Source organism: Xiphophorus hellerii, chromosome 4, assembly GCF_003331165.1.
Source record: "Xiphophorus hellerii strain 12219 chromosome 4, Xiphophorus_hellerii-4.1, whole genome shotgun sequence".
Classification (NCBI taxonomy): domain Eukaryota; kingdom Metazoa; phylum Chordata; class Actinopteri; order Cyprinodontiformes; family Poeciliidae; genus Xiphophorus; species Xiphophorus hellerii.
In genome coordinates, this window is record NC_045675.1 from 3,837,626 (window position 1) to 3,854,690 (window position 17,065).

Consider the following 17,065-nt stretch of genomic DNA (forward strand, 5'->3'; position numbering starts at 1 on the left):
GGCCTACTGCACAATTAAGAGTACAACAAGTGCTTTGTGGACGGTAAGTCAACAACAAAACACTTGTCTTTTCTGGCAGCCATTGTACAGTGCATACATTGGCTGATCAAAAGTGCTGGAATTCTGCTTGGGTTGCTAGGTAACGGACTGGGCTTTGCTAAGGTTGCTAGGTAACGACACTGCCTGGTGATTTGTGACGTTACATTCCAAAGGTTTTTAAAAGGTAAAGGTAATTTTTTTTATATAGCACATTTTCAGCAACAAGACTATACAAAGTGCTTTTAATTGGTTCCACTGCAAAAACAACATTTTACCAAGTGAGTTTAATCTGGTTTCCAGGTCAAATATCTTTGTAAACTTGAACTAAGATAAAACTAATTTACAAGTAACTTTTCAGTTAGAAATATGAACTTGTTTCTTAATTATCAATGAATAAAAGGTAGCTCCATTTACAGATTATTTCACTTGTAACAAGGAAAAAAAAATCTTAATAGTGTAATAATCTGCAAGTGGTATGTACTTTTTCATCAATATTAAGGAAATATTTACTTAAAACAAGCTCCTATGTTTGGCTGAAAAAGATACATGTAAGTTTGTTTGTATTATTTTAAATGTACTAAAATATTTGCGCTAGAAACTACACAAAAATACTTGGTAAGATTTTATCATTTTCCAGATACCACAAACATTAACTCGTTGCCAAAAACCAGATGAGTGTTTTTGAAGCACTTTGGGCTGTTTTTAGAAGCAGTAAAAACTCAAATGGAAGTACAAAAACACTAAAATGTGAATTTTGCCTCGTACCTCCTCTTTGTGTGAGCTACTTGCAGTCAGAAAAACGTCTTTCGAACTCTTTCGCTACGGACCAGAGTTGCTGTCGTCTGTTGATGATTTATTTGAAGTGAGAAGTGTTCATCATCGCAGAGGAAGATTACTCCTCCATGCCGAGACAATCCTGTCTCTTTCTGTCTCGCATCGTCTTCGTCATCTTCCAGAGTAAGGGTCCTTCAGACCTTTCCACTTAAACTCGTTGTAGATTTTCTGTCCTTCTGGATGTTTATTGATCCACATCTTCCTTTTTCTCCTCTTGTTAGACACTCTAGTTTATTGATTTTAGTGTAAACTTTGCAGTTCTTGAATTTAACTTCATATGACATGAAGCTATTGGCTTGAGCAAAGAAATATCAGTAGGAAAATGTCAATTTAAGCATAAAAGCCTTTGTTTTTTACACAGTAGTCAGTTTTTATGACCGTCGGAAATCATTATGTACTGAGTTTAATCGCTGTTTAAAAGCTAATGATAAACACATGATGTATCGGCCAAATTACCCACAATGGCTTTCCATTATACTTCTAATAAAACGCATTATAAAACATGTTCCCTGTGGAATGAAACGCTAATAAAAGTAGAGATGCTTCAGTTGTAACCAGGCAATTTTAAGCTTTATTTGTCAGTATAAAAGATGAGACACAGATTGATTAAATATTTGCAAATAGAAAATAATAGAAAGCTGGGAGAGTTGGTAAATTATTCTACCAAGGAAAAAAAAGCAATTTACTGAAGATAAATGTATGTATTTAAAAAAAACAAACACACGGTTATGATCAGGAAGTAAATTATATGTTTCTTAAAAAATACATTTCTGGTTCTGGATTGCAGTTCTGTGAAATTATAAAAATTCAACGAAATTAATTTCTGTTATTGACAATGTGTGTATTCTGATATATATTGTTATTGACTTATTGCCCAAACCTCATAAATATCCACCTGTATATGTAAATGTATGGTGTCTAAGCTGCCACCAACTGTTTTGGAGTGGAACTGCATCAGTCTATCATCTAGAAATGCAAAGAGCCTGCAGATCTATTTACATTTAAGGCAGTCCTGGAAGAAAAGCCGCTGCAAAACCCTGGAAACTTGTTCAGGCGATGATCCTGAACACACAGCCAGAGCTACAAAAGAGTTAGGTCAAAGCATTTCAGTGTATTAGAATGACCTAATCAAAGTTCAGATTTCGGGTGCATTCACACCGGCCTTGTTTGATCCGTTTAATCCAACTCTAGTTTGATTGTCTAGAAAGTCCGGTTCGTCCTGGTGTGAATGCGAAATTGATGCCAAAAATAACAAACTCTGGTCCGCCTACAGACCTCGGTCTCGGTGGAAGTGAACTCTGGTGCGGATCAAATGCTTATGTGAACTCTATGTGAACTATAGATCGCTCGAAAAGCAGGTAGTGGACCACATCACAAGGAATTCTGGGTAAATACAACTAAAACAAATGTGCTAGCCTAGCGCTAGTGGAAGAAATACCAAAGAGAAATCCTATAATTGCTAAAATCTGACGCTACTCCACTTTTCTTGACATGTTGTGAAGAAGAAAGTTATGCTCAGTGTCTTCTTCAGAGATTTTTGTGTCATTTTCTTTAGTGGTTCTTGATGCAGCGCCCCCACAGGCGAAGAGGGGAACAGTTTCAATTAGTTTGGTGTATTTGATTCAATGCAATGTGAAACACCTTAAAGTTTGTAACTAATGTAAAAAAGGAAAGAAGTTCAACGTCTATGAATATTTCTGCAAGACAGGAAACATCACCACAAACATAATGGAAATATTTATCTCCTCTTTTAAAGATTTGCTTGTGACATATGTGTGACATATTCAAATAAAATGATAAAACCAGAACTAGATGAGTGTTTGTTTTAATGTTACTCCAGAGGAGTTTTTATAAACTTTAATGCTCTCTGGTGATTTTCTTTTTTACCGTAAACTGAGACGATTTGGTTTGATCCAGTTTGACGTGCGTACATGTCGGGTGTTTGACGTTTTACTGGATCTGAGTGAGAATCTGGGACTGTCGACAGAAAAACATGCAACACTTTGGATTTCTGTCACGTTAATCTTACACAATGTAGATTAATGCTGAGTTATTCAGATTGATGGGTAAAAATTAAGAAATTTCCATTCGGCTCTGGACAAGATTAAGTGTTCAAGTGTTCAAACCTACCTGACAGCAATACCAGCTGCATACGGAAGACGATCACGACCACTAAAAAAAATAATTCTGATTTTAATCTTGAACTCAGAACTCTGACCATAAATGCAGGATTTTGATTTTTTGTTGTTGGAATTCTGACTTTTCTTACCCTAATCCCAGAATTTAAACCGTTTTACTCTGACTTTTGACTTTTTAAAATGAATTTATTTTTTAAAATTTTGACCCTAATCTCAGAATTCAGACCCTAATCTCAGAAATGTTACTTTTCTCAAAATTGTGACTTCTTTTTTAGAATTCTGACAGTTTTAAAATTTTTACTTTTTTCATGGTGATTTCTTTTTTTAATAGAATTCTGACTTTTTAATTTTTAATTTTTTTTTAGAATTTTGGCCTTAATCCCAGAATTTTGACTTTTTTTTCAGAAATCTCACTTTAATTGTCTGAGATCAAAAGTCAGAAATCTGTTTTTCAGTATCATAATCCTCTTCTGTAGCTGGAGAGGAGAATAAAATCTGTGAAATGGATTTTAATGGCCTTCATAGCTCTGAGCCCTGAATGCAGTATAATCACTCACCTCAAACCAGATATTGAGTTTTGTGCGATAACGTATGCACACATGATATTCATTGTTTTTATGTAAAAACTCCTATTTTCCCTTCCAGAAGCATAGTTCATTTTCCTGTGATTTGCCTCAGTGTGACTGTATTAAACCTTCACTGTCTGAATATTAATAAGCATTTTGTGATTTCGTATTTTCAGCACAGCGGCCTGCAGGACCTCAGCAGAGATGAATGAACTAATTGATATGTAAATAAGGGAAGGTGTGGCAAATAGAGTTCAGGAAAGAAGAAGCACGAATCTGTAATGCTGGAAATTGATTTTTGTTCCCCTTTGAGCTTCATCTTTCTTTCTATTTTAAATCCACATACATGACAGCTCTTTGTTTGTCTTGCAGTCAGCCGAGGATGAAGAACTCAGTGCTGCATGCTGGTTTAAGTTACATTATTTCACCACATTTTGGTTCCATGTTCTTAACTGGAATGTTTAGTCCATTTTTTACTATTATTTTATCTCTGTTTCATGATTGAAGATAAAATCCCTGAAATAAATCATAGCTTTCATCTTCAGTTTTCATCCCGGTTCCAGATGTTCTGCTGGGTTTCTGTGAGAACATGAAGCCTTTAAAGTTGTTTTCTTGATCCAGATAGGTGCATTAAACACTTTCTAAAATGATTTTTTACCCTGATTTAAACACGGAGATGAGACGCAGCGGCTTATTCACACTCAGGGAAGATTTGAAGAGAAATAAGAGACGATTTGCAGTAAAAATAAACATGCAGCTGGGAACGGGTTATGTTTTCCTCCTCTTTTCCCATTTCTTTTAATATCTGGTGGTAAAATAGTTTATCAGCAGGATTTCAACAGCTTTGACTTGATAAATGGACTGCATTTATATAAAGGCTCTAGTTTCTATTCTGCTACTGAACGCACTTTGTCAGACACATTTATTCCTTTACAAAAAAGGTAGAAAAGTGATTTTTCTTTCACAGATTTACCATGAACTGTCCCACATTTAGACCATTTGTTACCTGAACTGCAGTGATTAATGCAGGTCATTGTTAAACCTCACAATCTGAATCAGGTTCATTTTCTTGTTGTGTTTGTGAACACAAACAAGGAATGTGATTTTGGTCAAATCAAATTAATTTAAAAAGTAATCGCACTCTGGCATTATGATTACAATTGTGCATTAGGCTCATTGCACAAAAGGAAAAAAAAGGAGTTAATTCTTGCCAAAAAATGTTTTTATATTAATTTCATAAATTTTATAGGAAACACAAGAAAATTTCTGAACTTGAAAGTTGAAAATTTACTTAAACAATAACAAATTTTAAGATTAATCTCAGAAATTTTCTAGAAAACAGGAATAAAATTCCTGAGCTTGAAAAGTTGAAAATTTTATAGAAAAAGATTTTTGACTTTTGAAACTAAAATGTCCAAGTTTTTATTTTTAGAATGATCTCAAAAATTAGAGGTTTTTTTTTTAGTATTGTTCTTGAATTCAACTGATAAGGTAGACGCCTAGAGTGCACCTGATCTTTATTTCTGTTATTGAACAAAGACGGATCAAGCTGAAAGCGTTTGAGAATTATTTTGAAACTTTGAGAGTTTACTTCCCAGAAATCTAGTTTACAGAGTGAAAACATTCAAGTGGCCGTATCATGTTTTGATTTTCATGCTGGCCGCGCTTTGGACAACCCTAATGTAAATATTTCTTTTTGCGGCTTCTTGGGAGAGACATAAAATAAAAAAATCGCCAAAGGAAAAATCCAGATTCAGCAGAAACCTGAACGGACAGCCAGTAATGTTCTGCTGTTTGTTACACCTGTTTTGATTCTTCTCTCAAATCGTTTCTTTCTTGTTTCCCAATGTGGTCCAGCAGATGTTTCCCCTCAGATTGGTTACTGTTCTTCCTGCCCGTAATTAGACGTTAGGCGAATCCAGGCTGCTACCCTGGAATATGCTGCAGATGACTGACAACTTGTGTGCTTTTGAAGTGTGTGGTTGCACTCTCCTCTCCCCCCGTCGCTGTTTTTCCTCTACAGTTTCCTCGGCTGCTCACTCTGAGACAGTTGCAGGGTGAATAAATGCTAATGAATGGAAATACTCTGTGGTGTGTGTGTGGTTCACTGTAAGGGGAGACGGTGGATGTATATCTGGCTGTTTAATAAAGCAGCACGACTTTTCTTTTATCTGTTTTTGCTTGAATTGGCGCTGCCAACAAATACAAAGCTTAACGTCTGATTTAACTCTGCAAACACGAACTTCTGATTTATTTTTGCACATGTGCGCAGTTCTGCTGGAGTAAGCACGAGTCACACATGTGGCTCAGGTGGGTTTCGCTTATTAATTTTTCTGCTGCTACTGGATTACAGTTCAGGTTTATTTACTATTAGAGGAGCACAAATTGAGTTTTAGATAATGAGCATCGTGGATGTCAGGATACAGTGTTTATAGAAGTATTCTGCATAAATAAAGCTGGAATCAACTCTACCCGTTATCAAGGCAAGGCAATTTTATTTGTGTTGCACATTTTCAATTCAAAGTTCTTTACATGATTAGAAGGAAAATAAAACAAGATCTCTAGATCTTGCTGGGAAATTAGAACTTTAATCTTAAAAATGTTCTTCAGGCGATAGAAGGCTGACTTTGTAACCATCTTTATGTGGCTCTGAATCTTCAAGTCCATCACTACACCCAGATTTCAGCCCTGATTCTCCCAGAATCCTGTATAATTTTCTTTCTACTTCGCAAGTGTATACCACTTTGTGTTGATCTCATAAAACCCCAATGAATTATATCCATTTGTAATTGTAATGCGACAAAATATGGAAAGGTTGAAGTGTATGAATGGTTTTGCAAGTCGTTATATCGACAAAATTAGTAATTTTAACCTTGTTTGTATAACCTTTGATTGTTTTTATCAAAACAAATTACTCATTGTCAAGGGACAAAAACCTTTTTGACTAATTCTGGGGCATTTACAGCAAATAAATTTAAATCACTAGTTTCTGGCGGTGCGCTGACTCTTGACTGTTCCTCTCCAGGTCCAAAAATCAATATCTTTAGTTTTGTTTCCAGTCAGCTGAAGAAAGTTACGGCAACTTCACACATTGATTTGTTCTAAACATCTGCTGAACACTTGAATGGGTTCACAGCCCATTCATGTAAAATAACATTTTTATCCAATATGTTCAGAGTTTAAACTGACAGATTGGCTGGAAAGCAACAGTGAATAACAGTTTTCAAGTCTTACATTTTGTCTGGACTTTGACAAGGCCGCTCTAACACATGAATGTGCTCCAACTGTATGTTTACTCTTGATGGAGGGTGAAACTCCAAACATATTCAGGTTTTTCTGACGTATTACAAGGTTTTCTTCCAAAATTGGCAGGTATTTACCTCCATGTTCTCATAACCTCAGATCACCTTCCCTGCTCATGCCAAAGAATGGTGTGTTCAGGGTGAAATGGTTACTTTTTTTTTATCCTCATCTGACCCGAGCACCAGATGTTTTTACTGATATTTGCTGAGGTTTCGACTGTAAAATAGGAAAACATCTAGGAATGTGAATCCTTTTGCGATGCATAGTTTTACTGAAAATGTGTTTTTAAAACGTTCATCTCGTCTTGTTTGGTTCCAGATATACAGATGTAGCTCCTTGTTTTAGGCCATTCAGAGTAGCACAGTGCATATGTTACAAGAGCATCAATTTAATTACTAAAAGTGTTATTCAAAAGTCACATTTCACATATTTTTATACATTTCCATTTGGATCTTTGCTGCTTCTAAAACAATCCAAGTTCTTACAAAAAACACCCACTTGTTTTTTGACAATAAATTGATGTTTGAAAAACAAGTTGTTTCACTCCATAGACACTGTATCGTCACCTAGCAACCCCCGCCAAACCCAGCCTGTTACCTAGCAACTCAAGCAGAGTTCCAGCACATTTGGTCAGCTGTTTGATTGCACTGTACAATGGCTGCTGGAAAGGACGAGTGTTTTGTTACTGATGTAATATTCAGAAACCTTCATGTTGTGTGCAGGAGGTCCTACTAGTGCTTTTCAAAGAAGTGCGATTGCATAATTGTGCTTCTGTTTGCAGCCTTTTTCTCGTGCGAGTGTAAACGTTGAATTAGGGGGCGTTGCCAGGAGCAGCTCATTTGGATTTAAAGTGACAAGTTGTACTAAAACAGACTAAAGTCTGAATATCTAAGAATGATTTTGTCCAAGAAAATGTAATGAACATCTTTTGTATAGACGATAGACCTATTTTAACCTGTTTAAGGAAACATAATAGGAAAGGAAATGTATTTTATTTTTTGCTATGTAATGAAGTAATGTAATAAAAATATGAATCCAACTACTTAATTTGCCAAACATTGTTGGTGCTGGTGTATATGACAGTAGTTTTGCTGCTGAAGGTGCGTCCTGTAAGTAGAAACATCAACAATTTTAGCTAAATGTGGCAGACATTCTGATCTTCATTCACATATCTGGTCCTTATAGGCGCTCAGGTTAAACCAGACTCAGATATGTGGCAGAAAAATGCATCCAGTCCGAAATGATCTGGGTTTCAGTCTGGCAGCTGCTCGGTTTTTCACCAGAGCAGAAACTTTGTTTATATCTGGCCCATATTGCGTGTTGGTATTTACTCTTCCTGCCCCATCCGTCATTTCGCCGTGGCCTTCCTGGTGGAATATATCGCTAAATTCACCTCCATCTCTCCGTGGACTTCACCCTCCTCCACCATCCTGCCACTCTCATCCCCCTCTGCTCATATTTTCTCCTCCCAGTTGTTTCCATCTCTCTGTTTTGCTGGAGGCCATTTTGGTTTCTGAGGGGACTCCTCTCTGTCATCAATTTCCTGCTTGAACCGTCGGTGTGAGAAAAGCACATCGAACCCCCTCACCCCACTGGGTTGATTTACTCAACAGCGTCTTTGAGGCAGTGAAACACCGAGCCTCCAGGTTGTTTTGGTTCATGCTGGGAACTTTTAATGGACCGCTGGCGAGAAAGGAGTTGGGAACGTAGCTGAAGAATGAACAAATTAACCATCGGAGCACTGCTTGGTGCTTCACACTCAAACACACACAGATACTGAAATTTCAGCTTAAAAGGTGTGTATTAATTCCCTTTTTAGATGTGTTCACACCTGCAGCTTCAAATAGAAAAGAAGCAGCAGGATGTCGCTCTGGAAAAATAGGAAGCGGTAAATTAAAAGAAAACTAGTGAAGAGTACATGGCTGTTAAAGGTAGTTTTCTGCAGGAACTGACCAGAAAGTGTGTTGTAGTTTGTTTAAATTTAATCAAAATCAAAAATTTTGTTTGTTTAGAAACTCTGTTTTATTTTGGGAAGGTGTGAATGCGAACCAAAAAAGTGAACTCTGTTCTGCCTAAAAACCTCAGTTTCGGATCGGTTGAAGTGAATTTTGGTGCGGTTTGAATGCTAATATAATCACCAAGTGGACTGGAGACCGCTCCAAAAGCAGGAAGTGGACTACAGCGCAGGGCATTCTGGGTAAATACTACCAAACCAAACAGAGTCTAATGGTAGTGGGAGGAATTGGTTATGGTCTTTTACCGATGACTAAAGAGAAATCCTGCAACGCCAAAATCTGATGCCACTCCGTTTTTGTTCACATTTTGTGAAGTAGGAAGTAGCGCTCACATAAATTTAATTTACTAAACATTCATTGGAATTTATTGTGGCAACAATAAAAGACAACTGTTGTTATGGCAACAAATTTATCAACCCAACAGCAGATTTAGGCAATAATTATTTCAATCTCCTGACAACATATCTGTCTTGCATAAACGACACCTTTTCTACGTTTTCTCATTTTAAAAGAAAATGGGCTTTTTAAACGCCAAAATTATGAAGGACGATGTAGATTTTGTATTATTGAGCATCACCGTTTTGCAGCAGACACCCAGAGCCGCTTTCTGTTTTTTTTTTTCTTTCATTGCAGTGTTTGGTCTTTTAAACTCATGGTGTTAATCAGCCCAGAAGCTCATTGGTCGCTTATTTAATTGCCGTCACATAAAACACGCTGAGATGAACTGTCCACTGCAAAACGATGCTTAACCCATCTGTGTTTTTACAGGTGAATGGAGCAGACAAACAACGTGCATTACTGTTGGAGTCAGATCAAATCACGGCTGAGCCATTATGCAGTAACTCTGCTTTGACAGAAAAAGTCATTAAATGCAATGAGTTGCAGATGTTATCAGGATAATTAGCCCTCCATTTGCTTTCCAATCACCTTTAAACTGTAAGTATTATGAACACACATTGTGACCTTGGCGTATAGAGGGATTAACTGTCGGTGTCACGTTGTTCATGTTACCTGCAGAGAAACAGCAAGAATATGTTATTAAAACTATTTAAACTATTTACAATAAGGCTAATAAAATTATTTAGATTACCACCTGCCTTGATGGCTGCAGCTACATATAAATTTTTTATGGTTTTCACAAGGGATTTTTATATGTGAAATTCATGGGATTTTTCTGTAAAAGTGACAAAACACAGCAATCCTCTTTGAAAACTAGCATCTGTTTTTATTTTGCTGGAAATTGTAATTAGAACAGTGCAAAATTCCAAAGGTGGGATATCGTCATATTTTATTTCCCCTTTGCATGGTAAATATGAATTACACTTACTTTTAGTGGGACTCGTCTCATTTGCTGTGTTTCCATTACAAATGTGCCCAAAACCTCCTCAAAATTACTTTAATGTAGAAAAACACAATTTGCAATTGTGGTGATTCTAATAAATAACAAATGCAATTAAAATCACACAAGAATAAGTCATTAAAAAACAGGGCACAGCGTCATCCTCCAACTACTTCCTGTTTTCCTCTTTGTCGTTTCCATCAGTAGCAACATTTGGTTGTTGATCATCTGACTCCTGTGGAGTGAAAAAACAGTGTCTCCATTCCAGTTTTTTCCAAAATAAACCAATTTCAATACGGGCAAAAAAACTCCACCTCATCCTAGCTCCAAAACTTTTTATCAAAAATTTTTTTTTCTTTTTTTTAAATAGCCACGTTATCATTAAACAAATTTACTTTTGAAATGTCAAATTGTGCATTTATAGGGTTGGCGGAAACGCGCCTGCTGAGAACTGATGTTACCGTGAACAAAATTGTGAAAAACAGTTGTACGTTGACATGTTGGCTAATGTTAAAAGCACGATAACGGTGGGTAACCACGGCAACCAGTGACAGTTTAAAGGCAGGTTGGCTTTTTCTGCAGTAAAGATGTGTGCGCATCCGTCGTGTTTACAAATAGTCCTGCCATATAAACAGTCGTGTTGCTCATGCTTATAATCATAAACTCCCTATTGGTGGTGTGTTTTTTATCTGGTTTTCATCGTTCCAGTGTAGTTTCCCTCCGACAGCGTGAAAGGGTTGTGAACTATTTCTGACGTGTGCTCAGTGGTCCAAACATCAGCTGTTTTACTCCCACCTGAGAGAAAACCTTCAACACTTTCCATTCATCTTCACCATCACAGACGAAGCCCAGAACCTTCGCCGCCTGTCAGCAGATAAACGCTCGACTCAAAAAAAAAACACACCAGAGAACGATCCAGCTGCGCCCTGAATGCACCACGCCATCGGTGTAAAAACTCCAAGCGCACTTTTTCCTCATTTTTTTTTTTTCCATCTCTTTTCATTGTTCATTCTCCCTGGATGATTGCTGTGACCCAGACGGCTCAGCCAGCGCAGAATACAAACAGACTGATAATGGGATCTTACTGGAGTTCTCTGGAGAGCCTCTGTGGTGAAAGGAGGAGAAAATGGAGGACAGATGTGGATGTTGATAGTATTTACAGAGGAAATAAGAAAAGGTGCAGGCATGGCATGTTTTAAAACTGTATTTTATTAGTTTTCTCATTTCATTTGGTGTTCTGTTTACAGACTGCACTGAAAAAAATACAAAATCCTACCAAGTGTTATTGTCTAGTTTTTAGTTTTAGAGTTAGGACACTTGAAATTAGAGAAAACTAACGTACAAGCAGCTTTCAGCAAGATATGGGAGACATAGGAGCTTGTTCCAAGTCATAATATTGATGAAAAAGTATTTCTGATTATTTCACTTTTAACTTGGGAAAAATGTCTTGGCAGAATAATCTGCCAGTTTAAGTGCCTTAGTACTGTTTCATCAATTTTAATAAATTATTGACTTAAAGCAATCTTTTATTTCTTCCTGAAAAGTTAATCCTAAGTTAGTTTTATTTATTTCAAGTTTACTAAGATATTTGCTTTAGAAACTAGACAAAAAAAAAAACTTGGTAAGGTTTTGTGGTTTTGCGGTAAAACCAGCTAGTCAAATGTGCTTGAACTCTGCTGGGGTTGCTAGGTAGCGGGACTGGGCTCTGCTAGGGTTGCTAGGTAGCGGGACTGGGCTCTGCTAGGGTTGCTAGGTAACGGGGCTGGGCTCTGCTGAGGTTGCTAGGTAGCGGGACTGGGCTCTGCTAGGGTTGCTAGGTAACGGGGTTGGGCTCTGCTAGGGTTGCTAGGTAACGGGACTGTGCTCTGCTAGGGTTGCTAAGTAACAGGGCTGGTCTCTGCTGGGGTTGCTAGGTAATGGCGCAGTGCCAGTTGAACGTGACTCTGGAGGTTTTTGAAATGGCTCATTTTCCACACAATGAAACATTAATTTATTGGGACTGTCAAGAGAAGTGGAGTTTTGATGACTACACTGAGCCCTCTGTGACAACTGAGGATGAAGAATCTGCATCTTCACATCCCAGACGAACCTCTTCTCTTTCCAGGGGATGAGGACGGCGAACTGCAGGAGGGTGATGGACTCCCAGCATGTGAAAGGTCTGACCTCGTGGAGGGGGTGTCAAGAAAATCCGAGCTCATCCCACTTCCCCATGCTGGAGATTTTAGTTTAACAGTAATAATAAATAAAGTTATCTTTAAAATGAATCACTCAAGTGACATTAAGGCCCAACAGTATACTTAAGTGTCAATAAAATAAATCTGGTTGTGTGTGTTGTTTTTGTCTCCAGCAAACTTTGCTTTAATTCTACTTTTTTCTATCTAATCATAAGAAATCATAGTCAGTCAGAGAGAGTCATTAAACAGGAAAAGCAGGTTTCCTGGAAAAAGAGGAAGTTTCCAGCCTGCAGATTTATAAAAATAGCTGAGACTATTCCTTAGTTTAAAGCATGAAAGTTTTAAAGAATGTAATCTAAACATTTTGAGTAATTTCATAAGATTCAAAGTAAAATACTTTGAATCTTATTTTCCACTTTTTCTGGAGAGGAAAAAGTGGAAAATGTTTTTAGGTTGCTGGTAGCCCAAATTTAAAACGTCATCCTTGGGACTCGCCCGAGTCACTAAAACCTACCTGGTTCAATAACAAATGCAAGTTGTAAAATAGAGAACGAGCGACCGTTAACAGGTGTGCTCTGTGAAACTAGTTGGCTGTAGGCTGCTCAGTCTGGCTAATTCACAGGGGGAAGAAGGGTGGGACACCTGGATGTAGGCCGTCAGATAACCAGGCGAATCGTTTCTCGAAACCAGCTTAAACAGAGTTTACTTCAGTTCTGGGCAGGGTAAATCCCAGCAGATTTAGGAAACTCAATTAACCCGTTAGAAGGAGAGCTGGTAGCACATCTCCCCTCTCAGAAGAGGAAGTAGAGAGTGAGAGAGTAGAGATAGAACGGAGGGGGGGGGGGGGTGTTGCGCAACAACAGGACTTTTAAGAAATTATTGACTTAAAACAAATTTATTTTGCTGAAAATTTAGTTGTAAGTTGGTTCTGTTGTATTTCAAGCTTACTCAGATATTTGGCCTAGAAACTTTTATGTTTTTGCACTGATAAACTTGCTTTTGGCCTAATTTTTTCAAGTTGATATTTTTAATGCAGGAGTTTTTAATAATTGGAAGGAGAAAATATAGTAAAAACATGCAAATAGAGCAAAAATTAAGAGAATAACATATTATGAGAAGTCGTACGAGGATAAATTTGTAAAATTACAAGAGTAGTCGAATATGAGTGTAAAGTCATAATAATATGAATATAAAGTCAATATTTTGAGATTAAAGTATTAATACTTTAATCTTACAAGAATCAACACAAGAATAAAGTTGTAATATGAGACTAAAGTTATGATTTTACAAGAATAGTCATAATAATTTGACATTAAAGTGAGAAAATACAAGAATCAAGTCAAAAATAATACAAAAATAAAGTCATAATACTTAGAGAATAGTTATGACTTTATACTCGTATTATTTAAACTTTATTCTCATACGACTTCTCATAATTTTATGACATTTTACTCTTGTAATTTCTTTTTTCCTAGCTAGCCATAATACTCTTTGTAAAAGTTAGAAATTATCTTAGATAAAGATTTCCAGCAAAACAAAAAGCTGATCCTGTCCTGCTGTTCCATATGTGATCTACTATAAATACTTTATAGAAAAACCTGATCAGGTAAAAATTTACAGAAAATTGATCCAATCCACAAGAAACCCAATCTTACAACAATATCGTAACCAAAACGTTTTCTACAAAGAAAGAAAAAACTTTGAACTGAAGTCTTTTCTTAATCATTTTAAATCTACATTGGTTTTTATAGATTTAAATCTATAAACACCAAATCTCGTTTCTTGATTGATCGTCTGCCTTATTGACGGTATTTATGTTGGGAAACAGTTTGAGCCAGACTGTAAAAGTGATGGACGCCATCAGCGCCGCCGCCTCTGCTCAGGATATTGACTGATGGTTGGGAGACAGCGGATGAGACTAATGAAATATTAAAAGGCAAGAGACCAGAGTCCATGTTGGGCCCTAAAACGTAGCGACATGAGCTATTGAACCCAGGCTTTTACCACCGCAAAGAGTCCCGCCATCGATCGGGGGACTCTCTGTCTGCTGCCTATTTTTACGATTAGACACCGATGGTAAAAGTTCTTCAGAAGTCAGGTGGTTTTTTATTTTATTTTTTAATCTTTTTTTGCTGTGGTGAGTCGGTGGGAAGGAGGAAACTGGAATATGTGAACAGAAACCCACTTTATGGCTGACTCCAGCTTGGCGTCCTGGAAACCTCATCCTCTTTATGAATAATAAAACAGGCGTTGTAAAAAAAGAAGAAGAAGAAAAATCCTGGCTGACTTCACTGACCGTCTCAGCGTTTTATATTCATTGTCTGACCTCTGCATCTCTGCCTGTTGCTTTGTAAAAGCTCACCTGCATGTTAATGTGCAACCATCTCACATCTGGATAGTTTTTATATAGAAAATATATATAAAATGTGTTTCCTGTTTTGGTTTATGTGAAAAACCCAGCCAGTTTCTGCAAGTGAACTCCAAAATCTCAAAATATTACCAAGTAATTTTGGTTTAAGTGAGACAAAAAATAATTTAAAGTCACTTTTCAGCAAGAAGTAGCTTGTTTTAAGTAAAGAAATACTTAATATTGATGAAAGTTAGGTCCATTGGCAGATTATTTCATTTCTAACACAGACAAAATGTTTTATTATAAGTAAAATAATCTGCGATTGGAACTAGTACTTCTTAATATCAAGGAATTATTTACTTAAAACAAGCTTCTATATCTTGCATAAATGTTACTAATCAGCTGTCTGAGATTTTTTTCCAAGTGTACTAAGATATTTGTATATTATATAATATTTTGTATTTTTGCAGTGATTGTTTTTATCCTCTATCGTCTGTTTTTACTTTGAACGTATTGATTAAAACTTGGTTTAAAGCCTAATTTTCTAAGCATTAATTTTCACATTGGCCTGTGATTCAGGCCTTGACCTCTGGGGAAATAGGAGGCGGAGACAAAGGGCAATTAAAACGAATAGCGTTGACTTTCTGAGGATGACCTGACCTTTGTGAGCCAGGATGACAAATAATGGAGGGTGTGTAAAAAGAGAAGAGAAGATCCTCCTCCTCCTCGTCCTTTTGTGGAGTTTTGTAGAGATTTTGCAGACAAAAGAAAAGGGGGAGAAATGTCAGTGTGAATGTCAGGCTGCTCACATTAAACATTAAGAGAGGGGGGATTCGCTAAGTGGCTCAAATACCTCAGCTGGAAAGAAATCCTGTGTTTTAGCTGCTTAATGTGGCGTAGTGAGCGTCTACCTTCACCAAGTGACGGTGAAGAACAACGAAATCTGAGGAAACAAGAAGATTTTACTGATTTTAACACCTGAGATTTTTTTACAAACCTAAATTAATATATTTTTAAAATTTTTATATCCATTATTGTTTAAATTAAAAGAGGTGACGTATCACTGTGTGTGAGAGTTGTCACTATAAAACAGGATTATTTCAGACAAAATGTCAGAGTTGATGTGTAGATTTTTATTTCAAAATACATTCATTCATACGTCATGGTACGTGTTTAAATATTAATTTTTCATAAGGAGGTAGGCAGAAGCATAAACGTGTTTATATGCTTATCTACATGTACAATAATACATATAATGAGTATATAAACCACCATTTTGCATTATGTATAATTGGTTAGCAGAATTAGAATCAGTATGGAAATATATGCTTGTTTCCAATGGTTTTCATGAGATGAGTTAATTTCATGAAATTAAGAAAATAATCGAGAAATTAATTCAATATCTTGAGAAAATAGGGAGTTAACTCAAGAAAACCAGCGGGAAAAAGCCCCTGCGTGAAACGGGGAATGAGCCCGTTATTGCGAGAAAGTGGGAAATTAACTCGCTATCTCGAGAAAACAATCTGGAAATTAATGCGTCTCAAGAAAACCATCGCTAAATTGGTCAATTATCTGAAGAAAACTAGAAATTACATCGTTATCTTGAGAAAATTGGAAGTTTACTTGTTACCCGAGAAAACCAGCGAGAAAAAGCAGATGTGGGAAATGTCCACGTTTGGCTTCCTAAAAAATCGCTCTGGGATTTTCAAACAGGCCAATTTATGACGTTGCCAATTTCAGATGTTTATTCTTATATTTCTTCAACTTTTTTCGTGTAATATTCTGACTCTATTCTTGTAATTTTATTTTATTTATTTTGTTTGCATAGCTCTAACACTATGTGGAAGCTTGTACTAAATGCAACAGATGTCTATAAAACTTCAGAAAACACGTTGGTTCTACTAGACTTTTCATTGTGAAATTAATTACATCCTGCTTTCTGCTGATAATGGATAAGCTTTTATTTCTGCCTTTCTGTGTGTGTCCGCTCGTTTTTCTTCGCCCTGCAGTGACGCGGTGACGGCCATGTCGCTGTAATTGCTGCTTTTCATCTCTGACAGTTTTTATCTCAGCCGTGCTCTCAGTGGGGACGAGTTGTCTGTGTTCTTATGTCCATCTCTTTGTCATGATGGGCTGTTAGAGTTCTGCTCAGTGAGACCTCGGGGTTTTGTTTTTGTTTTTCACCCCTGAACGCGCTCTGCTCTCTGGTTGTTGGGGGGTCTAACAGCAGCCTGAGGCGTGACACTTCGTACCTTTAATAATTTGGAAGTGACGCTCTCATTGCATGTTGGATTTTCTTTATTATTT

General features: G+C 36.8%; 1 protein-coding gene and 1 long non-coding RNA gene across 2 annotated transcripts in view; both read left to right on the top strand.

Annotated features, from left to right (window-relative positions):
- Positions 1 to 17,065, top strand: part of nav2a (neuron navigator 2a) — a 256,627-nt gene that overhangs the window by 31,365 nt on the left and 208,197 nt on the right. The window lies entirely within an intron of this gene.
- Positions 310 to 15,519, top strand: LOC116718513 (uncharacterized). Its single transcript, XR_004338941.1, has 3 exons — positions 310 to 396; positions 1,238 to 1,240; positions 15,509 to 15,519. It is a non-coding gene; the product is annotated as an uncharacterized LOC116718513 (long non-coding RNA).